This window comes from Musca domestica, unplaced genomic scaffold (genome assembly GCF_030504385.1).
Source record: "Musca domestica strain aabys unplaced genomic scaffold, Musca_domestica.polishedcontigs.V.1.1 75, whole genome shotgun sequence".
Taxonomy (NCBI): Eukaryota; Metazoa; Arthropoda; class Insecta; order Diptera; family Muscidae; genus Musca; species Musca domestica.
The window spans coordinates 3,488,784-3,514,701 of record NW_026712393.1 but is presented as its reverse complement, the minus strand read 5'-3'; the positions used below and the strand labels follow the sequence as shown (position 1 = coordinate 3,514,701).

Here is a 25,918-nt window from a genome sequence, read left to right as displayed (position 1 = left end):
CGCTGTCATATATTTTTGCCGCCGTTGGTCGTACGCATACGCTGTCTACTATCGAGTTTAAACGTTCACTCTTTATCTGTCACCCCAAACGACATGCCATCACACACACCCAAAAATTTGTTTACATCTTAGATGCATCCAAGAATATTCTCCAACTTAGACAAAATAGCTAAAATAACAAAAAAATCTCCCCCCCAAATAATGTAAAAAAGTAGCATTCTAGTGTTGTGTAAACATAAATTCATTTCGTTTCCTTTTCGAAAGAAAAAAATATCATTTAAAGTTTTCTTTTCGTTGGTTTTTACTTTTTATAGGGGAAAAGCAGTTTTTTGTTTGCAAACCACCTCCTCAGTGGCATCAGAGGAAAAAATAAGTGAAATTTACTGTTTATGTTGTGTCAAGCGCCTGGACATGGAGCAAAAAAACAGTGAGGGAGAGAGCAAAAAAACTCAACACCACTGGCGACCAATGCCATTCAATTCAGAAAATCATTTGCCATTTGGTCTTATGGATTTTATGCTGCTGATGCTGTTATTGTTGTTGCTGTTTGCTGGTCTCATTCTAGCCACATTACTGTGGCACGCTTAATTTACTGTGACTTTCTTCTTCTCCGACTTGACTTGTTCACAATTCTTTCAGTTCGTTTCTTTGTCAACTGCTGTTCTGGTGCAGCAGTGGCATTCCTTTTTTTGTTGCTGCCCTCTCTTTTGGGTTCATTTTCCACCTCATAATTTTAACAAGAATGACATTTGTTTGTATTACATATTAAATGGTTTTTATTTTGTTTATCAATGATTACGAATAAAGACTGGATGGAGGTGGAGTAGGACAAGGGGACAAAGAGATGCCAAATTGAGTTGAGTGAAATTCATGCGAAGAGCTGCAATTTCAAAATAAAGAAAATTAAATGTATCGTTGATTTCTATAAACGGAGATTGAGTGAACGACAAAGAGCAGGCCCCAGCCTATCAGCCTGCAGCATTTAAGACTAGCAGATTATTTTGAGATTATTAAAAATTATGATTATTTTAAAATGACATTGTAAATAATTCCGTTGAATAATGTCGCTAAAATCAAATTAATACCGAATATAAGGAGGTACTGTTATATGGGAGCTATACGAAGACGTGGAGCCGCATACGCATCTCTTACAATTTCGGTGAATAACGTCGCTAAGGTCATCAAAATACCGAATATAGAGAGTTACCGTTATATGGGGGCTCTACGAAGACCTAGACCTGCATAAGCAATTTTCTGTCATAGACTGTAGTACCATTTGAAACTTCAAATACGAAATTTGAAACAATTTCGGTGAATAACGTCGCTAAAATCATCAAAATACCTAATATCATGAGGTACCCTTATATGGGGGCTATACATAAACGTGGACCTATGTAGCCCACGTTTAATGGTAAAAGTCATGTAAATGCCTTTAGTCCATTGGAGTAAAGTTTTATCAACCTTCCATCAATTCGTTCGGAGGTTGGAGTGATTTCAACAGACAGACAGACGAACATCGCTAAATCGACATAGAATTTTACGCTGATCAAGAATATATTTACTTTGTGTGGTCTAAAAAGTATATTTCGAGGTGTTGCAGCGGAATGACAAACTTAATATACACTTCATACTATGATGGAGGATATAAAAACTCAAGGACACATTAATCAATAATCAATGTTCTATTTTATTTTTTTTTTTCAAGGACTAGCCGAACATCATACCTAGATATTTTATTGAATATTTTAAAGGACCTATATACCACTAAACGTATATAAAGGATCGGATAGACGCCATTTTTTTAATGGACGTTGTTCTATAGGACTATTTAGCTCGTTGTTTCGGAAGAGCTTCGGCTCGAGATTTGGTAGTGAATTAGTAGTAGTCATAAGCCATAGTGCTCACTAGAACAATTTCCTAGACATTGTCGAATAGACCCACTGGTTATTTCCTGTCCTCCGACTAACAGAAGCTTCAGCTTTTGAGTCCGCCACTCTTTAAGTTGAGTGACCGGTAATTCATTTACAAAGGGTCTTCGGTACGAGCGAGAGACTCCTATAGCATAAGGAGATTTTCTCTGTGTATAAATTAAGGCTGTTTTTTTTTTTTTTTTTTGCAATTTTTCGATGTAGCTTGAAAAGGAGTGAGTCTGTTTTACTCGCTTTTGAGTGAGAGCAAAATTCGTTTTCCACTCATTTTCTCTTTTAGAGCAAACTTACACTATATGTTGAATGATTATGTTCCGACTCTATTTTTTTCAAACAAAAGTGACTAGGAGCACTGCCACACAAAAGAGTGAGTAGTAGACTCCGTTAAAAACTCACACTCTTCGAGCAATCCTGCTCGCGAGCAAGTATTCCGCCTAGTAAAAATGTGCTCTGATTCCATTAGAACTGCGGCTCGTTGTACCGTATTGTAGCTCAAGCACTGAATTCGAGGTAGTAAGCCATAGTTAGAGTCACGATCCACCTTAGAAGACCTGCAAATCGGCTCCCGAACATATCCACAGTGTGCTGTGGAGCCCGAACGAGTCACGATCCATCTGAAAATGGCTAGACATCTGCTGCCGAGACTGCTGAACATCTACTCCCGAATATTTCTACGGTGAACTACCGTACCTGAACGATTATACCACGAGTCCCCAACCCGTCTTCGAAGACCTGAATATCAACATTCCTACCACCAACATCGTAAGCCGTGTTCATCTAAAATTCCCTTCAAATCGCCAATATACCGAATGCCGAACTCAATCCGAATACCAACATCGTAATTCCTGATTTTCCACACTTGCCAACATCCCATGATTTTTCAAGAGTTCTCGATCACCTTCTGATGGTCGGTAACTTGAACATTATCGACGACTAATCGACCTACATTACCAACCCAAGTAGTAACCGTGAGCAGTCCGACTTCAATACATCATAGTTCCCGATTATCCACAAATCGTTCATCATCTGAATACCAATTCTAGAATTCCAAATTGTCTACGAGACATCGAATCCCATATTATCCAATGAACAACTTTATTTTGAATTCTAGAGCATCTCCGAAGGCAATTCTCCATCCTATATTTTAAATATGTATGTACGTGATTTAAGCACTGTAGATTGTAGTTTAATAATTCGGATTTACACCACAAGGAAAGGAAAAAATCTACTCTTCCTATTTTAAAGGGTTTAGTGGGTCTATATAAAGCCTAGATAATTCAGAGCCTACATACCTGGATTTTGTTTAAAAAGCAATTTTAAGGACCGTCCAGAGACAAACTGACATGCGTTCTAAAAATGACATTTCGAAGAGGTATATTTTCTTTTCGATTTATCAAATGATAAGTGTGAAACATTGCAGCAAACTAACTTCTTACAAGACAGCATCGTAACCCCGTGCTACCAAGGGTCAATAAAAAAGTTCGAAAAAAATTGTTTGTCTGATAGAATAGTTGAACTGGTCGAACACACCATGCATTCAGTCACTATTACGAATATTTTTTCTTGTAAGAAGGCATATTCCTCGTATTTTCTCCAAGATTCATACCAACGACCTTGCTTTTGTAGTTGGTTGTACTCCTCTCTGCCGCCATCACTCATTATTTATTATATCCTCAGCTATATGGCTAAAGAGGGTATATACAATTTGATACGGTCAAAACGTGCCTAGTCGCAATAAGGGTTTTAGACCCTAGGTCTCTTTGGACCAAATCCATTTCAGAACATTTTTAGTCGATCTAGCGATGTCCGTCTATCTGTCCGGCTGGCTGATGCGCACGATAACTCTCGAAGGGAGTATCCGATTTGGCCCAAACTGGATACATCGTAATATTTTTGTCAAACTTAGATCGAGTTCGAAGATGGACAATATCGGTGCACTCCTTCCGGTACATCCCCACAAAAGTTCGAAATTTTCAAAAAATATATATTTTTTGCACAGAAAGAGAAAGTATAATCCGATTTTGCTCCAACTTTGCAAATCGTAATATTTCCGTCAGTGCTAGGTCAAGTGATAAATACTGTTCTCATAAAATGTGATGTAAGAGTCCGACTGTCTTTACATATCCCAATATTTATATTAACCCAAGGTCTGGCGTTAAGATGGACAATATCGGTCCACACCTTTTGGTACCTCCCCTCCCTTCTTATTATTGCAGGGGATATGTAGATGTCATTTTTTTTTTTTTTTTGGATGCTGGTAATGCAGACAGTATGTGGTTGTCATTACTCGTAATGCTACAAGTGGTATATACATCTTTTTGCTTTGAAGTCCTCTCTATTGAGGCTTTACAAAAGATATACTTCGACTGGAATTCTGAGATTTTTGCAACTAATTTCATCATCAATGTTCCTTATAAATTTCCCAGGAATCTGGCAACCTACAACTTTCCCCATATGACACAAAACAATATTCACAAATGACTTCTCCTGCTGTACTGTACCCACAAATGTATGTTGTTGTGCCACTTAAGTTGTACAAACAGCGTTGCATGCATTGTCGCCTGTCAAATAAACAAATATCGTTTCACAAATAAATAGACATTCAATAAGACCAGGAACAGGACAAAAAAACAAGGAGAACAACAAATTGCACTCTGACACCCTCCCACCCATTTATTCATTCATTTGCGCCTCCTCCGTTTGGTTGACGTGTCTCTGCAGTTCTGATCCTTTGTTGTTCCGTTCTTCTTCTTCCTTTTTCTTCTTCTTCCTTTTTGCAACAAATGAAATGCGTGTTAAGCCAATTGTTTCGCAGAGTTTATGCTGATGATGACACGATGACAATTTGTTTTCTAGCGTTAAATTATGGCATGGAAGGAGGGGTAGAGTGAACATTTCCAGGAAAATCAAAATTATTTAAATGTAATCTATTTCTACGACACTCAAATAAAGCTCATGTTCGAATGTAAATCACAATGTATCTTATCTGCCAGTTTACAACTGCTGCCTTCCGCTAATGAGCAATGCTTCAATATTTGAATTGAGACACGAAAAACACAACCCCTCCTGAGTCCTTAATATTTTGTTTATAAATAATGACAATATTCAACAGTCCTCGATTCGAGTAAAATGATTGTCCAAATCTTGCCTTTTGATGGTTCCATCCAGGATCGAACTGGAGACCTTCTGCGTGTAAAGCAGACGTGATAACCGCTACACTATGGAACCGTTATGTTACACACAGCAACCAAATGTTTTCTCACAAGAGCATAAACTATTAATAGAATGCCACTGTGCTTCACCCATAGAGTAGGAACATGTGGCAGGTATGTTGTGGCAAGCATGCAAACACAAAACATGTGTTTGACAGGAAATGAAGAAGCCTGGAGTCTGTCTGTTTTCTCGATATCAGGAAAAGGTTGGTATCAAATTTTGCTGTTTAGAAGGCCGAAGACTTATTGGAGGTTTTTTATGCAAAGAAGATTAAGGATATATATTCAAAAAAGACTTCTAGAAGGTCCTTTATACACAGAATATCCTTAGAAGATCTTAAAACCAGAGGAGACTTGTAGAAGGGTTCTATGGGCAAAAAGGGTATTTCTTACAGCAATATTGCTAAAGACACTTTATATCTAAAATGTAAGGATCTCAAGAGGTCGTAATTCGGTTACTTTGCTATGTAAACTATCAATACCATGATATACGTGTTATTTACATTAGCTGATTTTTTCCTATAATTATTTTTTTATGTTGCACAGTGTAATTAAAAGTTCTTCTATACACTGAAGTCTTAAACAAAGTCCTTCATATATAAAAGACCTTCCATATTTATTTTCTGTACAAAGGTGTCCTATGGGAGGTCTTCTATACGCAGAAGACATTTTTATGCAGTTTTCTGTTCACAGAAGTACTATACTAGGCCCTCTATGGTATTTTATATATCGAACTTCTGTAAATGCAAAGCCTATAGAGGTTGATCTGCATTAAGACTTCCAATAGGTGGAAGACCTAGAAAATACTATCGAAAGATAGCCATTTATGTTTAAAATAACAAAAGAAACGCCTACTAATGGTACTCTATATCTACTCGTTGTCCTCTAAAAAAACCAATAAGAAAAGGTCAAAAAGAGCTCACGTAACAAAAAAAAAAAAAACAATGAACCAAATAACATAATCTGAAACCGGATAAAGATATATATATCTATATATATGAAAACACTGCAACCAATTTCAGACTGCTGTCATTTCTTAGCCACTCGTCCGACAGCTGTTAAAATTATTCCAGTGGCATATCATTATATTGTTTACAAGCATACAAAAGCATTTTGGTTAGAATTTTCCAGAAAGAAAGTTATTCGTGATGGAATTCAAGCGTGATAGTGTGATTTCTTTATATTTGGCCGGAAAACCACAAGTGGCTATCGTTAGAGCACTCCAGCATTTAAATGTGAATGATTTTTTTGTGTCTCGTACCAACGCTCGTTACCGTGATACTGGCAGCGTAGCCCGACGTCAGGGAAGTGGACGGAAGAAAAAAACAACATCAGCAGAAATGGTTCGAAAAGTAAAGAAGCAACTTGATCGAAACCCGCGTCGCCTTGGCCGAAAAATGGCTCGTGAGCTGAACATATCGCAATATTCCGTTCGGCAAAAATTTAGAAATATGAGAAAAATTCCAAGAAGTGCAATAACTTACACCGCAACAGAAGGAAAATAGACTCAAAAGAGTCCAGGTTGCTTTGCTTGACCTAGTGAACTGCCGAATTTGGTTTTCTCCGATGAGAAAACATTAGTTGTCCAGCAGTTTGTAAACAAACAAAATAATCGTGTTGACTTGCCAAAGAGGTCAGCTGAAAATGTGCACCTTCGGTTGGCCACCAGAACTCAAGCGCCGACCATGGTGATGGTGTGGGCCGCCATAACAGCCGATGATTGCTCCCCGCTCGTATTAATCAACCGGTGCATCAGAATAAATGCCGAATATTATAGCAAAAATACTGTGGAGGGCGTATTAAAGCCTTTGGGATGCAAACATTTTGGCCGCAGAACTTGGACATTCCAACAGGACTCAGCACCATCGCACTCAGCACGCGCCACCCAAGAATGGTTACAAAATGAGGTTCCCCGCTTCATGGCCACCAAAATCTCCGGATACCAAACCGTTGGACTATTGTGTCTGGAGTATTTTGGAGAGCAAGGTTGGCACTAAAAAATACAAAAGTGTCGATCACAAGCAAGCAAGCGCTTGGCCGGGAATGGTCCAAAATACCGCAGAGCAACATTCGGGCAGCGTGTGACGGTTTCATTGGCCGTTTGAAGGCCAAAATCGTGCCAAAGGTGACCAATTCGAACAAATCTAGACTTATTCTAAAATTTGATGCTATTTCCGACATTTTTTGCTTTCATTGAATAAAATTTGAAGACAAAAAAACAAAAATTATGGCGTTTAATTTTGTTGCTGTTTTTTATCCTACCGTGTATATCCACATCTGAACCATTCTTGACAAAATTTTAAACACTTACTTCTGAGCAGTATCTGATATCTGGTACCAAAGATTATTGTTTTAGGGTACATATTATGCATGTGAGGGCCTGAAACCCCGAAATCGGATGAAATATATATGTGGGAGCTATAGATATATCTGAATCGATTTTCATCACAGTTGATGTACTTTCTTCTAGGCTGAATTCTGTCGGAAGTGCCAAAAATCAGTTCATTTGAGCTAATATTAGCCATTTGGTGAACAATAAACCACATATTGGATAAAGATATATGTGGAAGCTATATCCAAATCTGAACCGATCTTTATAAAGTTTGGCAGAGGTTGGCTGGGCTGTATCTGATATTGGGAAAAAACATCTGGTGCACAATGAACCCGAAATCAGTTGAAGATATATATGGGAGCTATATGTACATTTTGACCGAATATTTCCAATTTCAATAGGGTTCGTCCTTGGACCAAACAAATATTGTTTGGACAATTAAAAAACATTAAGTTCGGCCGGGCCGAACTTTTAATATCCTCCACCTAAGGGTAAAAAAATATTTATGTAAAAGTATCTGCATTCAATGCAGTTAAGCTTATCAAAAATCCATAAAGTGATTGAGGCCGTTATATGGGGACATACCAAAATGGGAACCTCTATAGAAAATGTTATACTTCAAGGATTGTCATCTATCAAATCTTCTAAAATACCAAATATGAAAAAAATTTTGGGGAAAATAGGACTAGGATAATCAAAATACCGAATACAGACAGACCGACAGGCGAACATCGTTGGATCGACTTTGAATTTTATGGTGATTATGAATATATATACTTTATGGGATCTACGACGAATATATAGGGATGTTACAAACGGAATGACAAAGTTAATATACCCTCCTTTCCAAGGTGGAGCGTTTTAAAATTTAATCTCAATCGGATAATAAATGTGAACTGCATTGTATTCACAAAAAAGCATGGGCATGGGCGGACTGACATGCATAATTCGACACAGAAAGTGTTTATGTAAGGATCCTCAAAAGTAACTATGGGTCTATCTTGCTTCCTTCTCCATGTTACAAACAAATGCACAGATACATTATACCCTTTCCACTATGTGGCGCAGGGTATAAAGAGAAGACCTCTGGAACTTCTTTTCAGAAAAATTAAAATTATATAATAAATCTCTTATCCCCTCCCTCGTTAAACTATCTCCCCAATAGTGTTTTTTTTTTTTTTGGTTTTTGTGCGCCACAAATATTACTGCTGTCGACAAGAAAATTATTTCTCATTTCCATTCTGAGACCTCTGATCATCCCCTGGGGGACCTTAGAAGACCCCACAAACTGCATGCATCCCTTTTGACCCTTGGAAAACAATTCACAATCATAATTTTGCTTCTCATCGATTTGAGGAGTTGTTGTAGCTGTGGAGTCTTATTCTATTTTTCCCGCTTACATTTTCTGGAGAATAGAAGAAAAAAATAATGAGCTGTCCTAGATGGAAAACAAACATAAACGAAAACCAAACTAACTAAGAAAACGACAACATATCGTTTCGAACACAATACACTTTCAGTGGTTAAGTGGCAATGGGTGGAGTGGTGAAAGGAACTGCGGCTATTCCTTGGGGAGTCTATCAACAGTTTGATGAAAGAAGCCACCAAAACCAGAAACCAAAATATTAACTAAGAATATCCAACTCCCACTCTTCGCCTCATCCACGCTGATAAAGCCAATGGCCGGGGTTTTTGTTGTTAGTTTATTATTTTGAATGTAATTGGATTTGTGGCAGCAGTGGCTGGCCGAAGAGAAGTTAATAATGGCTGGAATGTGGGGGGGGGGAGTGGATGTATACGATTTCTGGCCAAGACAACATTATTAAAATGCACACGAAAGCAGAAAAAAAAGAGAGGCAAATCGACGACGACGACGACAGCTCGAAATCTATGTGGCCCATGAATTGATCTGCCACGGACAAATGTTCATATTTTATTCAAAATCTTATTTAGTTCTTAAGAGCAAACAGGCAGACAAAAAAACAACGAAAAACCGGGAATACCAATTTTCTCCATGTCAACAATGGCTTCACCTAAATTGACCACCAAAACCAAACAATCAAATTTTCCCCACGCTTTCCCCCGCTAATGGTTTGAATAGCAGCCAGGCTATGGTAAATTTAATATCATTTAAAAATTCAATTCTAAGAGTTAGTCATTGCTATGAAAACATAGCAGGACAAATCAATTAGGAAGCTGGGTTGCAAGTAAATTTTCTAATAAATTACATGATGATTTAAAAGGTGGAGAAGAAAATGGCCGAGGAATACGAATTTTAGATACCCTAGCAGAACGGAAATGCAAGGGACATACCAATTCCCAGATTTGTAATTATTATTTCAGAAAATTTCCGATTTCCCAAAATTGGACCGATTTAGAAAACATTCCGATTTCAGTGGCTAAGTCCATACAACTAGTCTAACTTTAACACCAAAAAGACTTAAAAATCATTCATTATGAACTTTACCGACGAGGACATTAGTAAAATCATTGCACAATTGATCCATAATTTTGTAAAAAATAACTCATTATTTTCAAACTTCGGGGTGAAAAAACTGCAACCAACTTCAGACTGCTGTCATCTCTGAGCCATTCGTCCGACAGCTGTTAAAATTATTCCAGTGAGAGCTCATTATATTAGGTGTGTCTGGTTACTTTTCCTGCAGGAATTGTCCAGCAACATCTTTCTGAGAGAACAAGGTAGTTTTATTCTCTTTTGCAAGGAAATTGCGAAAAGTAAACAGACGGTATTCCTGCAGAAGCTTGCAACTAATCAGCTGATTTGTCAAAACAAACCAATTTGTCTCCCACCAAAAGAATTAAACGAAAGGAACCACCACCAATTTCACAAGTTTTATAAAAATATATAAAAACAATTAGTCTTGTTAATTCCAAAACAATATTTTCAAATTAAAAGCACAAAAATAAATAAATAAACAATAGAAAACATCTGATTGAATGTCGATGAATGAGAAGAAGAAGAAGAGTTGCAAGTGATTGCAAGAAGAAATTTTTCCAGCAAGAATTTGCAAACTCTCACTGAAAGAACTGTCAAAATATCTCTCTCTAACCGCTCTCTTTCGCAGAACTTTCGGGTTAACAGACGACTTCCAGTAACAATTTGTAACAATTGTTACAAATTTTAGGGTAACCAGACACACCTATTGTTTACAAACTACAATAGCATTTTGGTGAGAATTTTCTAGAAAAAAAATTATTCGTGATGGAATTCAAGCGGGATAGTGTGGCTTTCGATAGAGCACTCCAGCATTTAAATGGAAGAAAACAGCAACATCAGCAGAAATGGTTCGAAAAGCGACTTGATCGAAACTTGCGTCGTAGTGACCGAAAAATGGCTGGTGAGCTGAAAATATCGCAATATTCCATTCAGCAAATATTGAAAAATGAGCTCGGGGTAAAGCCATTGAAATTCCAAAAAATGCAAGAACTTACATCGCAACAGAAAGAAAATAGACTCAAAAGAGCTAAATAGTTCCTTCGCTTGGCCGAAGGTGGTGAACTGCTGAATTTGGTTTTCTCCGATGAGAAAACATTCGATGTAAACAAACAAAATTATCGTCTTTGCTTGCCAAAGAGGTCAGCTGAAAATGTGCACCTTCGGTTGGCCACCAGAACTCAAGCCCCGGCCATGGTGATGGTGTGGGCCGCCATAACAGCCGATGGTCGCTCTCCGCTCATATTAATCGACCGTGGCATCAGAAAAAAATGCCGAATATTATCGCGAAAATATTCTGCAGGGTGTATTAAAGCCTTGGGCACGCAAACCTTTTGTCCGCAGACAGGACTCAGCACGCCCCATCCAAGAATGGTTACAAAATTAGGTTCCTCGCTTCACTTCCAGCGCACAATGCCCACCAAAATCTCCGGATACCAATCCGTTGGACTATTATGTCTGGAGTATTTTGGAAAGCAAGGTTGGCACTAAAAGTACGCCTGGAATGGGCCAAAATACCGCAGAGCAACATTCGGGCAGCGTGTGACGGTTTCATTGACCGTTTGAAGGCTATAATTCGTGCCAAAGGTGACCAATTCGAACAAATCTAAACTTATTCTAAAATTCGATGCTATTTCCGAAATTTTTTGCTTCCATTCAATAAAATTTAAAAAAAAATGTAAAAATTATGGCGTTTGGCTTTGTTACAGTTTTTTTTATCTCACCCTGTATAATGGGGTTGTTTTAACCGATACCGGAGCAATATAAGAAAATTGGTATTTTTGTACCGAATTTTTTTTAGAAAACCCCTAAAAAGTGGAAAAAATTACCTATTACGGGGTACATAGTACATTATAGCCTATACTCTTACCTATACATTATAGCATATACCCTTGGTGCAAAATATGCTGTTATCTCTTGTAGTTCGGAAGATATAAGTGATAAAAATCATGAAACTGAGATTTTCTCCATTGATAAATATCTAACCTTTATAGCTTTTTAAATAGCCGGCCTTCAGCCGGGGCTTGAGATTTTCTCCTCTGGGGGTATGACTAACCCCGTCTACATAATTTATCGTTTTTCTAAATTTTATAATTTTTGCCAGTAGCTAGCTTTTGATTTTAAAGTCAATATCTTTGGAACTACAAGAGATATCATGACCACTCGTTGGATGGGTATTTCCATAAGCTTCCAAATGATACCCATTGCGTAGTTTGGTAGAGTCGGATTTTTTGTCATCAGGTTAAAAATTCCTTCTTGCGATAATTGTTTCAGGTAAATCCGAGCATAGTTCCTAAACTCAAGTTAAGCCTTATTTTCTTTCTAGGGATTATATCCGAATATTTTTCGGACGTAATCCCCAAGTCAAACGGGCATACATACTCTCCAACTTTATTATGGTGGTTTTGAACAAAAAAAAAAACAAAACATGTAAAAAAGCAGTAAGTTCGGCTGGGCCGAACTTTGAATACCCTCCACCATTTGGAACTAATTGGAAAATTTTTTTCAGAGGGTAGAATACTCACAAGGGACTCCTTTTGTGGAATTTCAGACATTTCCATTGAAAAATGTTGCTAAAATCGTCAAAATACCGAATACCGGGAGGTACCGTTATATGAGGGCTATACGATATCGTCGACCTATATAGATAATTCTCTGCCGAGGTATAAAGTACCCTCAAGGAACTCCTTGTGTGGATTTTCAGACAATTCCGTTGAAATGTGGGTAAAGTTATCAAAATACCGAATATCGGGGGTACCGTTATATGTGGGCTATACGATATCGTGGACCGATATAGCCCATCTTCGAACTAGACTTGCCTGCAGACAAAAGAGAGATCTGTGCAAAATTTGAGCTTCCTATCTTAATTCGTTTAGACTGTAGCGTGATTACAACAGACGGACGGACGGCAGACACACGGACAGGGCTAAATCGTCTTAGAATTTTACGCTGATCAAGGATATATATATATACTTTGTTGGGTCTAAAATGATTATTTCGATGAGTTACAAATGACGAACTTAATATACCCTCCATACTATGTATGGTGGAGGGTATAATAACCGGACATAATCCCCATTGCAATTTTGGGTATTACGTCCGGGCACCAGGGCCGAATTCTATAGAGAAATGTAAAAAAATATTGACTTCAAACAGAAAGCAAAACATAATATACCAGCCATCCGATTATTTGATGCATTAAAACTTCTTAGTCTAGATTACAACATTCCCTTTCCACGCTTACAAAAAAAAGCTACGACGATTCACCTTGAAAGGTAACATAAGTAATTTATTCAATTCCTTGTGTTCTCTTCCTTTTGTATTGTCTGCAATTTTTGTTGTAGTTGCCTTTTTGTTTGGCAATTCTCATGGGTTCCATTCCGAAATGAAATTAAAATATGAAAATCACAGCTCATCCTTGTTTCGATGTGCAGCACCATTACCTGCTCATCAAGCGAGTGGCAAAGAGCAACAATTCGAAGCAACCCCCTTACTTCCAGACCTACTCCCCATCCATCCATTCAACAACATTTATTTGTTATTGTATTCCATTTTGGTTACTTTTACTTAACAACCAGCCAACCGAGCAGCCATTCAACCTGCTAAGGTAATTCCAGGTGTAAATCCCATCATAAAAATTCAAGTCATTGAAAATGGAAAGAAAAAGAAAACTCAACTGAAAAGCCTCGAAGTATAACAACAAAAATCATGAGTGAACAACAGATACGCAAAGACAACAATGCGAACAATGGGAGTGGAAACTTTTTAATAAACATAAAAAAGTCGACGAAATCTCATTTGGAAATCTTCTGTTGTTCCATGAAATGATATGAAAATTATTTCCAAATAGATTAAAACAAAATAAGTTTGTTATTCCATTTAGCGAGCTTGTAATGAGAGACACGTTTCGGTTGGCGTTTTTGTGATCAAATCACTGAGGCCTGTCGAGATTTTCTTGTTATTGTTGTTGTTGTTGTTGTTACAGTTTTGAGGTGGAAAATAATGATTGTTTTGATTTTTTCTTTCATAAAGGGAAATATTCTGTTATTTGACACAATTGAGTGCATATTTTAAAACTTGGAACTTATGGTGATGAAATCTTGAAACTTGTGGTTTTAATATTAAGACTCAGTTTGGTATTTTGATATCTGGTACCCTTATTGTTAGGAGGTGCATAGATCTATAGCTATACAAATTTATGGGACACCACACATTTGACCATAGTTCAATCTTTCTGGCAAGAACCCCAATTCTTGCTGTCACCAATTTCTTTGTGGCATTTGATACCCAAAAAAATTGGGAGCGGTATGAGTCGAATAAGTTATTTATAGGTAATGCCAGTAGGTTCAAAATAATGAGCTATTTTTTACAAAATTACAAAGCAAAGGAACTTACTTTCCTCATTACTAAATAATTGGTAACGTCGTACTATATTTGGTATTTGGGGAAGGATTAGATTGGGTGTCTAAAATTTTGTATTAGGATCACATTTTGAGCGGTGGGGAGTATATATGGATGTGAATTTGAAAATAAGTAATACAAATTACGAAAAGTGTTAAATAATATTAAATTAGCTATCTGAAGAAGATATGGAGGTAGAATTAGTGAAATTTTGAATTAGAGACTCTGATAGGGTGTGGAATAGACGTACCAAGACGTTTTTATACACTCCACCACACTATGGAGGGTATAATAACTTTGTCATTCCGTTTATAACTCCTCGAAATACTCATGTCAGATCCAACAAAGTATTGTATTCTTGATCAGCGTAAAATTCTAAGTCGATTTAGCGATGTCCGTACGTCTGTCTGTCCATCTGTCTATTGTAACCACGCTATCTTTCGAACGAATTGAGATAGAAGGCTAAAATTTTGCACACATGTTTGTTTTGGCAGTATGCAGGTTAAGTTCGCCAATGGGTCATGTAGGTCCCCATATAACGACACCTCCCGATATGCGGCATTTTGATGATTTTAGCGACATTATTCGCCGGAATTGTTTCAGATTTGGTATTTAAAGTTCGAAATGGATACTACAGTCTAAGACGGAAAATTGTCTATGCAGGACCTACGAAGACGTGGTCCTGCCCCCCTACAACGGTACCTCCCGATATTCGATATTTTGACGATTTTAGTGACATTTTTCACCGGAATTGTTTTAAATTTGGCATTTGAAGTTCATAATGGATACTACAGCCTAAGATAGAAAATTGTCTGTCCAGGTCCACGTCTTCATATAACCCCCATATAACGGTACCTCCCGATATTCGGTATTTTGTTGATTTTAGCGACATTATTCACAGCAATTGTTTAAAATTTGGCATTTGAAGTTCGTAATAGATACTACAGCATAAGACAGAAAATTGTCTGTGCAGGTCCACGTCTTCGTATAGCCCCCATATAACGGTATCTCCCGATATTCGATATTTTGACGATTTTAGTGACATTATTCGCCAGAATTATTTCAAATTTGGCATTTGAAGTTCGTAATGGTTTGAAGTTACAGAAAATTGTCTATGCAGGTCCAGGTCTTCGTATAGCTCCGATATAACGGTACCTCCCTATATACGGTATTTTTAAGATGCTACATAATACCCGTTTATAATATGGTAATGGCTTATAACAAACAATGCCTATGCAGGTCCACGTCGTATAGACCCCAATGTAACGGCTATATTCGGTATTTTTAAGATTTTAACAGAATTTTTAACGGATTTTATTTTTTGAAAATTTCCAAATTCGTTCCAAACGGTGAAGGGTATTCAAAGTCCGGCCCGGCCGAACTTACTGCTTTTTAACTTGTTTATATTGGAAATTGGAACTAACAGCGTGCTAAAAGTACCTAGGATTCTGAAAAAGCCACCAATCTCCATCAGTTCTATTGGTTTTTGTCTGGGGATATTCTTGTATAAAATCATTACATTTGTTATAAGACTCATATTTGAGAAGTGGGGTTGGTAAAAATTGGTTTTGGCTTAACGGATGGAGCTGGAAATTTGAAGTATTGGAAGTAGGGTCACTGCTGGTGAGTAGGCTTGAAAAAAAGAGTTGGTTTTGGAAATGCATCTTGTAAGTATGCGAAAAGTACTAAATTGAATATGAAGTCTAGAAATAGAGCTGAACATATGAATTCTGCTGCAAGGTTAGACAATGGTTAATTTTTGTAAATGTGTAATGTATAGAGTACTTGTGGCGTTTAGTTAAGGATGTGGATTGAAAAATTTCGTAAAAGCATCGAAGTACCACAATCTAACTTTTTTATAACCTACACCACAAGGTGGTCAGGGTATTATGTCTTTGTGCATTTGTTTGTAACAGGCAGAAGGAAACGAGATAGACCCATAGTTCCTTTTGATGATCTGCATAGAACCACAGTCGATTTATGCATGTCCGTCCGTCTGTCAATGTATTTTTGAAAACAAAGTACAGTTCGCATTTATTGCCCTATCCAGATGAAATTTTCCACAATTTAAAAATATATAATTTAGATATAGCTCCCATATATATATCTTCGTCCGATTTGCTTTTTATTGTGCACCAAACGTGTAATATCAGTCCGAATAGTATGGAATTTTGCAAGTACGATCATACGATCGATTGAACCTGAAAATAAGTATGCCAAATTTGATCGAGATCGGTTCAGATATAGCTATAGCTCCAATATACACTGTTCATCCGATTTGTCATATTTGTTACCCACGGCCGTAATATGAACTCCGTAAAAACGATATTCAGGGAAATATATCAAATATAGCTGAGAAATATGTTTGCCAAATTTTATCGAGATCGGTTCCGATTTGGATATAGCTCCCATATATATTTTTATCCAATTTCAAATTAATTTCGCACCAAATGGGCAATACAAGTCCGAATTCAAAAGATACAAATGCTTCGGCATATTTAGTCCTTTGAATTTTAAATTATAATTATGATCATAGCGTGTATGATTGAATTCTCCCATAAAAACTTTTAGTAGATATGCGGAGCTCTACTAAATTAGCAATGTGGTGTAGGGTATCATCATTCTTTACTGGTTTTAATATAATTCTTATCGAAGTCATGTCTTGGAAGCAATTTATAAACGCACATATGTTGTATTGTTTTTATTTCCACATCGTGTTAGGTATCAAACAAGCCGAACTTAACGCTTTCATTACTCTCATTTTGAATTTACGTTTTTTTTTTTAATATTTTGTAAAATTGATTAAAATTCTTACAAAGACGTTAAGCGTTGGAGTCTCTAATTTAGAATAATAACGAAAAATGTTTTGAAAACACCAATTTGATGCTGTTTAATTAAATTCCATTTAATTTTTTATTCATTTTTGCAAAAATCAAAAGCCAGAATATTTGAAATATTTGAATACGGATCTTTGGCAGTGTAACCACAAGTTATTCAAATATCTAACATAAATATGTATAATATGTAGCCACTAATGATGATAGTATCTAAATTCTACAGATCTAGAACTTTTCATTTCATTTTAGAACACAATTAGTTGATAACAACAAACCGGTCTCACAAATTTAGTAATTCCACATCATTAACCTGAGCTACAGATGATAACAATATGTTTTTTGGGCCTACAAATTGAATGCTGAAAATGTGAAACAATAAAAACCAGAAAACAGTTGAAAGCCAAATATATTGTTACGAATAATAGCTCTCAAACCCGAATATTCATAGTTCACACCCAATACAAAGGCATAAAAACTGGTTACAGAATGAAGGGAGCCACAAAATTTTAAACGGAAGTCATTTTTAAGAAAAAATAAACAACCAAATAAATAATATATTTAATTTTAATATTTTTTATTATTTTTATTATAATTTTTGAAAAGATTCCAGAGATTGTCACAAATTATGCAAAAATGTTTAAAATCCGTTGTTTGTTTGTTTTACAAATAAGCTAAAAAAATAAAAAAATAAAATAAATAGCTATTGTTTGTTAATATTTGGAAATAAAAACTCCTCACTCATTCCAAAGCTTTGCCGGTACCATGGGCTCTGTTGCACATTTTTGGTAGAACAGAAATATGTGCCTCGAAGTAAAAAAAATAACAAGTCACACGACTTGTCAACGGGTATATGCCCTCAGCCTATGGTCATTTATATGCGATCAAAATAAATGATTCGTATTATGAACAATGTTCAAAGGTCAGAGAATATTCATAAAAATGAATGGTTCTTTTCTGAGATGTGAGCCGGATTAAATCAGTCTCATGATATTTTTCCAGGAAGTTAAAAAAAAAATATGTATTCTTGCAAATTCCACATTTTTGGTTATAAATAAAATAAAAGATTCGTAGAAAATGAATTTTTATTCAGGACTTCCCAAAAAAATAAAAATAGCAAATCTGCCACAATATTTGTCAAGGAAGGCATTGTAAATCAGCTATATTAACTTCAAATATCCTGAAATGGTTATCGTACAAAGAGCCGTTGAGTCTAAAATCGTTATTTTGGTGTGGCACGTTTTGTCCATACGTCTGAAGGTGTAGCATATAAGTAAAACAGCAGTATGTACCGGACCGAAATTTGAATCCGCTCCACCATTTGGACCAAATTTGACAAATTTCAAAAAAATAAAATTAGTTAAAAATTATGTTAAAATCTTAAAAATACAGAATGTACACGTTATATTATATTATTGTCTATACGACGGCATGGACCTACATAGGCATTGTTTGTCATAAGCCATTACCATATTCAAATTCGAAACTTGAAGAAAAACGGTGAATAATGTCGCTAAAATCATCAAAATACCAAATATCGGGAGGCAACTTTATATGGGGGCTATACGATGATGACGTGGATCTGCACAATTTCTGTCATAGGCTGGAATATCCATTACGAACTTCAAATAGTTTCGGTGGGTATTGTAAATCGTCAAAATACCGAATATAGGGAGGTACTGATACATGGGGCCTATACGAAGACCTGGACCTGCATAGACAATTTTCTGTCACAGACTGTAGTTCCCATTACGAATTCTAAATACATAATTTGAAACAAGTCCGTTGAATAACGTCGCTCAAATCACTAAAATACCCAAAATATGGACGTACCCTTATATGGGGGTTTTTAAGAAGACGGGGACCTGCACAGACAATTTTCTGTAATAGGCTATAATATCCATTACGAACTTCAAATACCAAATTTGAAATATTTCCGGTAAATAATGTCGCTCAAATCACTAAAATATCCAAAATATAGAGGTACCATTATATGGGGGCTATACCAAAACGTGGACCTACATGGCCCATTTTCAATAGCAAATGTCCTGCAGACATAATATATATTTGAGTAAAATTGTATCAACCTACTTCATTTCCATCGGAAGCTAGAGTGATTTTCACAGACGGATAGACGGTCGGACTTCGTTAAATCGACATAGAATTTTATGCTGATAAAAAATGTATATACTTTGTAGGGTCTAAATTGTATATTTCGAGGTGTTACAAACGTAATGACAAACTTAATATACCCTCCATGCTATGGTGGTGAGTAGAAAAATAGTTAAGGTGTAATTTAAGTTTACTCAAACTATTATTGAATTAATTATTAAATTAATTACAAATTTCTTCGAACTTATCACATTTAAAAATTTTTTAGTACTACACGAAATACTACACTTAATATTGATTTTTCCAATTGTGTAATCTATCAGATTACCTGAGACATTTTAGTACCGTTGCTCTTTCAATTTATCTAATTTCACAACCTCTGTACTAAAGAAATCAATTCTGCGATCATGTAAGGGGTTGTAGTCTTCGTTAATGTTCACATTCCACAAAATTACGATGATCGAGTGCAAGTAGTTGGCAATTCGTTTATTAATTGGCTCCCTAACATATGCTACAAATATCACCCTTTTTGTTATTTGATGAAATCCACACAATTGTTGGTTTATTTAAATTTAAAATATTCTCAAATGGAAAACTGGCTCCTTATTTCTATATATCATATTAAATGATATCTGAAATCTGAAAAAAATTGCCAACTACAAATAAACATCGACATATTCGATTGGGACTATAATTCGTATTTCTTTTATACAGAGAAACTAAGAAAAAACATAGGTTCTTATTGGGACCAGTTTGTATTTGGTCAAAATTACATATATGACACATCCACTTGGCATTTTACCGAAATCTTGCAATCCCACAAATCAGGAGGTACGGTCATATAAGCGTTATAACAGAAATATGTCCAAAGTAGAAATTTTTGCTACATAAATTTGTTACTTTATACGAATTGTGGCGGTATAAATTCTGTAGAATCCTGCAAAGAACTCAAATCGGGGATAGATTTCTATTGGAGCTATATCAAATTGTATACCCATAATACCACTTTGGTTCAAGGACCTCAGGTACCCATTAAAAGCACTTAATGGCAACATGTAGTCTATTTAAATGAATGAAATGAAAATGCGCCTAAAATCTTCAAAATTCTTGAAATACAGTTATATAGGGACTATGTTTAAATGTGAACATATTTTCACGGTTCATGGTGCTGGCGGACACTAAATCGAATTATGAAACCGATTTTCTGTGAAGATATATGGGCTCTAAACCCATTTTCCCGAAAATACACATTTTGTGAAATAATATACACCTTGTGTAGCGTTAACCTAAAACTAACAAAGTGGTGGTGGATGCTAGCCTCTCTTCACATTTTTATGAAATTCTCTCTTCTATTGCGATGAATAAAATAACCTGATTTGTTTAATTTAAAAAAAAAAGATTACCAGCACGTTATAAAATACGTCCCAACATTTCAGCTCTACAGTTAAATGTTAAGACGGAAAAAACGTGATATACTGGATCGTATTTATATCTTGAAATTATAGGAGGAGAAGGAGCACTTATAAAATAATTGATCACATTTCAACACAATGCTTGAACTATTCGCAAAGGGTTAAATACTGTTCAATTGTTGAAAACGTAGTATTTCAATTTTTATCAGCCTAAAAATATGCTATTATATGTGAAAATATGATGTTATTATTTTTAATTGGGTTGCCACAGTATTTACAAGCATGAGGGATTTAGATTGATATTTTTCCCTCAAAAGTATTTTAAATAATCCAAGATTATTGTTTTAATTGTTAATTTGTGGTCCATTAAAAATATTTTTACAAAGATTCACATTCACACTAATTCGTTTGGCTATCCTTAGAAATATTTTTTTTGAAAATTTTATGTTGATGTCAGGTCCACGAAAAAATACTTCTAAAAAATCAATATGATTGGGGTACCCTGATTGGAGGTACACGAAAAATATTTAAAAAAAAAATCCGCGTTGCTGGGAGTCTATTAAAAAGCCAATGTTGATTGGAAGTTCTTGAAAAATCCTTTTTTAAATATCACTTAGAGTTGGTGTCTCGATGCAATTTAAAAAAAAAAATCAATGTTGAGTGAAGGTCCCTGAATTAAATATATTTAATTTAATATTGATTAAGGGTCTTGAAGAAAGTATTTAAAAAATACTTTATGTCTTCCTCAATCCTCAAAGAATGCTAATTGGGTATCCGTAAGGTAAATACTTAACAAGTTCGGCCAGGCTGAACTTTTAATACCCTTCACCATTTAGAAAGAACTAGAAACATTTCAAAAAAACTTCCGGAATCTACCATTTAAATTAAAACTGTTATATAGAGACTATACGAAGACGTCGACCTGGATACGAAATTTTTTGGCATAGGCTGTAGGACTTCAAGTACCAAATTTTAAACAATTGCGGTGAATAATGTCGCACAAAACATAACGAGTAAAAAACATTAAGTTCAGCCGGGCCGAACTTTTAATACCCTCCACCTTAGGATAAAGGAAACATTAGAAGCCATTATGACCCACAAATACCAATTTTTAGACAAATTCGTGAAAAAATGTTGCAAAAATCATCAAAATATCGAATATCCGCAGATAGCGTTATATGGGGGCTATACCAAAACGTGGACCTATACATACAATGTTTCGCAACACGAACTAGGACAAATTTTCAGACAAATCCGTGAATATCGAGAGGTAGTGTTTTATGGGGACTATACCAAAACGTGAACCGATATATCTCATTTTCAATACCAACCATCCTAGACACAATACAAATCGTTCAGACAGACGGACATCGCTTGATCGTCGTAGAATTTTACGCTGATCCAGAACATATAATTTGCAGGGTCTATTATCAATATTTCGAGGAGTTACAAATGGAATGACAAAGCTAATATAACCTCCATAGAATAGAGGAGGGTATGAAAACCAACTTAAGGAAATGCTTCTAAAAATTCACTTTGACTGGGGATCTCATCGAAATATTTTTAAGAAAAAAATTAATGTTGATTAGGGGTCCTTGAAGAAAAAAATATACTTTGAATGGCGTCGTCCTAAAAGTAAAATTATTTTAAAAAGACCAAAGTTATTTAGTGGTTTGTTTCAAAACTGCAAGAATTAAAAAAATTTACTACTATAGCCGACTTTCCCATTATAAAATCGACGAAATTTGCCGTGGCATAGGTGTCCCTAAGGAAAATATTGCAAAAAAAAAAAAACATGTTGAATGGAGGTCCCCGAAAAAATACTTTTAAAACATATAATATACTTTTAAAAACCAGATGTTTTAAATCCACGTCAAAGGGCGACATCGAAAAAAATCCTTAAATATATGTTGATTAAAAAATCTCTAAACATATCTTTAAAAATCAATATTGATTGAAAAATACGAAAAAATGCGAATACGAAAAAGTCCTTGAAAAGTCCTTAAAAATCCCATGGTAAATATTGGTTCTTGAAAAAAATGAATTTGTAATCACTTGATTATTTAAGAAATTTAACTTAACGGAGGATCTTTGAAAAAAATAATTTTAACATGTAATAAAGAAGCTAAGTTCGGCAAGGACGAACTTCTAATGCCCTCCACCATTTTTATTAAACACAAAAAAAATTATATAAATAAGTAGAAAAATCCGTTGAAGAATACAGCTCAATGGAAAACCGTTACGAAAACGTGGTCCTGCACAAGTAATTTTGTCATAGGCTGTTGTACCCACTACAAACTATAAATACGAAATTTGAAACAATTCTGGTAAAAAATATTGCTAAAATAATCAAAATACCGAGTATCAGGGGGTACCGATGTCGAGGACATACGTAGACAATTCTCTTTAAGGGGGTAAAGTACTAACAAAGAACTTCTTGTTCAGTTCTTGTTCTTCAGATAATTTTTTTGAAAATGTGGTCAAAATCATCGAAATACCGAATATCGGGCGGGACCGTTATATGTTGGCTATACGATTTGGTGCATCCTCATTCTACGGTACTTCAATATTCGGTCTTCTGTTGATTTTCGCCTCATTTTTCAGGGTAATTGTTTAAAATTCGGTAGGTAGAGTTTGTAATGAATTCTCTCTTCTGCGGCAAAAGACTGCTTGAATAGGCTCATTATTAATTTTATCACTTATAGGGCAGTACCTCCGAATGTTTGACATTTTGGTGATTTTAGACACATTTCCAACAGATTTTTTGAATTTGGAATTAGAAACTCGCAATAGTTACCAACCAATCAGCAGGAAATTGGTGCCATTGACTTTACGGCCCGACCGAACTTGTTTTCGAATATTTACCAAATCAAGAAAAAAGGAAAAAAATACTCTACCCAACTGGATATCTATTGAAATTTGAAATATTCTCTCTCTCTCGCTCTCTCTCTCTCTTTCTTTTTTGTTTTTTTTTTTTTGAAAAAATGTACCCTTCTTTGGCAAAGTCATATGCAGTGCATAAGTAAAATTAATGTTTTTTTTTTTTACATAAGTTCCTCAAATAAAGCAAAAGAAATATAAACTTTTGGTTTATTTATTAGATTTTCTTACAAAGAAATAAAAATAAAATTGCACACAAAAGTTTCCAATTGCACGAAGATGTTTAGGGTACTACTTTCATTTGAATACCTGGCAAGATTACAGCGCGTTCAATCTTAAAGAACTCATAACGATATTTATTGTGTGTGCCAAAAAGTTTAGATGGATGAATGTTTTGTTGGAGAACAACATCAGTTCACTATGATGATGGTGATGACGAACATCCGAATAACAATGCCAACGCACGGGGTAATGCAAGTATGAAAATGAAAAAAAATCTCCAAGATTTTGCATGCCACCCTCAAAAGTTTTTAATGTACGTTTTATGATAAAGGGAGTACTATTTTTCCTTGAGCTTTTGTAAAACTAAAACTTTTCTTGGATTTTTAAAGTAATTTGTGTTTTGCGATAAACTTATGTGAGTTATAAATAAAATTATTACAAGGAGGGTTATATATATTTATTTGCTTTGTAATTTTGTTGGAAACTGCAAAAAAATAACGAAAATATATGCGATAAGAAAAATTTAAAAAAAAATCTACTTGGCAGCGGTGGGATTCGAACCCACGCCTCCGAAGAGACTGGTGCCTTAAACCAGCGCCTTAGACCGCTCGGCCACGCTACCGTTATGCGGACAGGGTTGCCAAATTACAATTTTCAATAAAATCGCCTGCATTAATGTGCATGTGGTATGACATTTTTAAAAATAGCGATGATCTCATGAATGCCGTTTTTTTTTGTTGATTTTTTTTTATTGTTTGTTAGTTTAGTTATTTAAATGCCAAAAATGTTGTGGGCCAAAGTAAGTAATCACCATGCTCAATTCGTTTAGTTTTGTACCCTCCCTAATTTTAGGGGGTATTTTCAATTTGGTTATTTTATTTTAACACCTCGAAATATTTGTCGGAAACGGCCTATTAGGACAAGTTGGGCATCGCTCCATTTGAACTCTCTCTCTCTCCCTCTCTCTCTCTCTCCCTCTCTCTCTCTTTCTATCTACTTCTCTCACTCTCTTTCTCAGCATCACCTTTTGACTTTGGATGTCGTCTACCTTGTTCCAAACAGAAGCTTTATTCAGTCCGAAACAAAACGTGGTTGTTTTCCAAGCAGTTTTTATACCCTTCACCATTCGATTGAGGAATTATTAACTTTGTCATTCCATGTGTAACTGCTTGAAATATTCTTGATAGATAATTACGCGGTCTTTCGAAGGAATTGAGGACGAAGGCTAAAATTTTGCAAGCATATATATGTATTGCTAATAGACAGGCTAAGTTCGTAAATGGACAATGTTGGCCCACGTTTTCGTATAGTCTACCAATATTCGGTATTTTTATGGTTTTAACGGCATATTTCAGGGGAATTATTTTTAACTTCGTATTTGGAGACCTTAATGAACACTACAGTCTATGAAAAAATGCGTATGCCGGTCCACGTCCGGTAACTCCTATGACAAAAAAAATGCCTCTGCAAGTTCACGTCTTCGTATAGCCCTCATATAACTGTACCACCCAATATTCAGTATTTTTATGATTTTTAAGATATTACATACCTGAATCGTTTCAAATTTATTATTTGAAGATCTTAAAAGGTCGAAGTCTTCGTATAGCCCCCATATAACAATACCCCCCGATATTCGGAATTCGATGATTCGGAATATTGGAATGATGATTTTAGCGACTTTATTCTCCGAAATTGGTTCAAATTTCGTATTTGAAGATCTTAATGGGTACTGCAGCCTATGACAAAAAATTGCGTACGCAGATTCACGTCTTAGATTTGTTCTAATTGGTTACCTTTGGCACGAATTATGACCTTATATAACGACGAATGAAAACGTCACATGCTGCCCGAATGTTGCTTTGCGGTATTTTGGTCTATTCCCGCCAAAGCGCTTGCTTGAGGTGATCGAGACTTTAGTATTTTTTAGTGCCGACCTTGCTTTCCAAAATACTCCAGACACAATAGTCCAACGGATTTGTATCTGGAGATTTTGGTGGCCATTGTACACGGGAAAAGAAGCGAGGAACCTCATTTTGTAACCATTCTTGGGTGGCGCGTACCGAGTCCTGTTGGAATGTCCAAGGTCTGCGGTCAAAATGTCTGCGTGTCCAAGGCTTTAAACACCCTCCA

General features: G+C 35.7%; 2 non-coding genes across 2 annotated transcripts; both read right to left on the bottom strand.

Moving 5' to 3' along the window:
- Positions 1–5,083: 5,083 nt before the first annotated feature.
- Positions 5,084–5,156, bottom strand: TRNAV-UAC (transfer RNA valine (anticodon UAC)). The gene has a single exon. It is a non-coding gene; the product is annotated as a tRNA-Val (tRNA).
- A 19,172-nt stretch (positions 5,157–24,328) lies between these two features.
- Positions 24,329–24,410, bottom strand: TRNAL-AAG (transfer RNA leucine (anticodon AAG)). The gene has a single exon. It is a non-coding gene; the product is annotated as a tRNA-Leu (tRNA).
- Between the last annotated feature and the right edge of the window lie 1,508 nt (positions 24,411–25,918).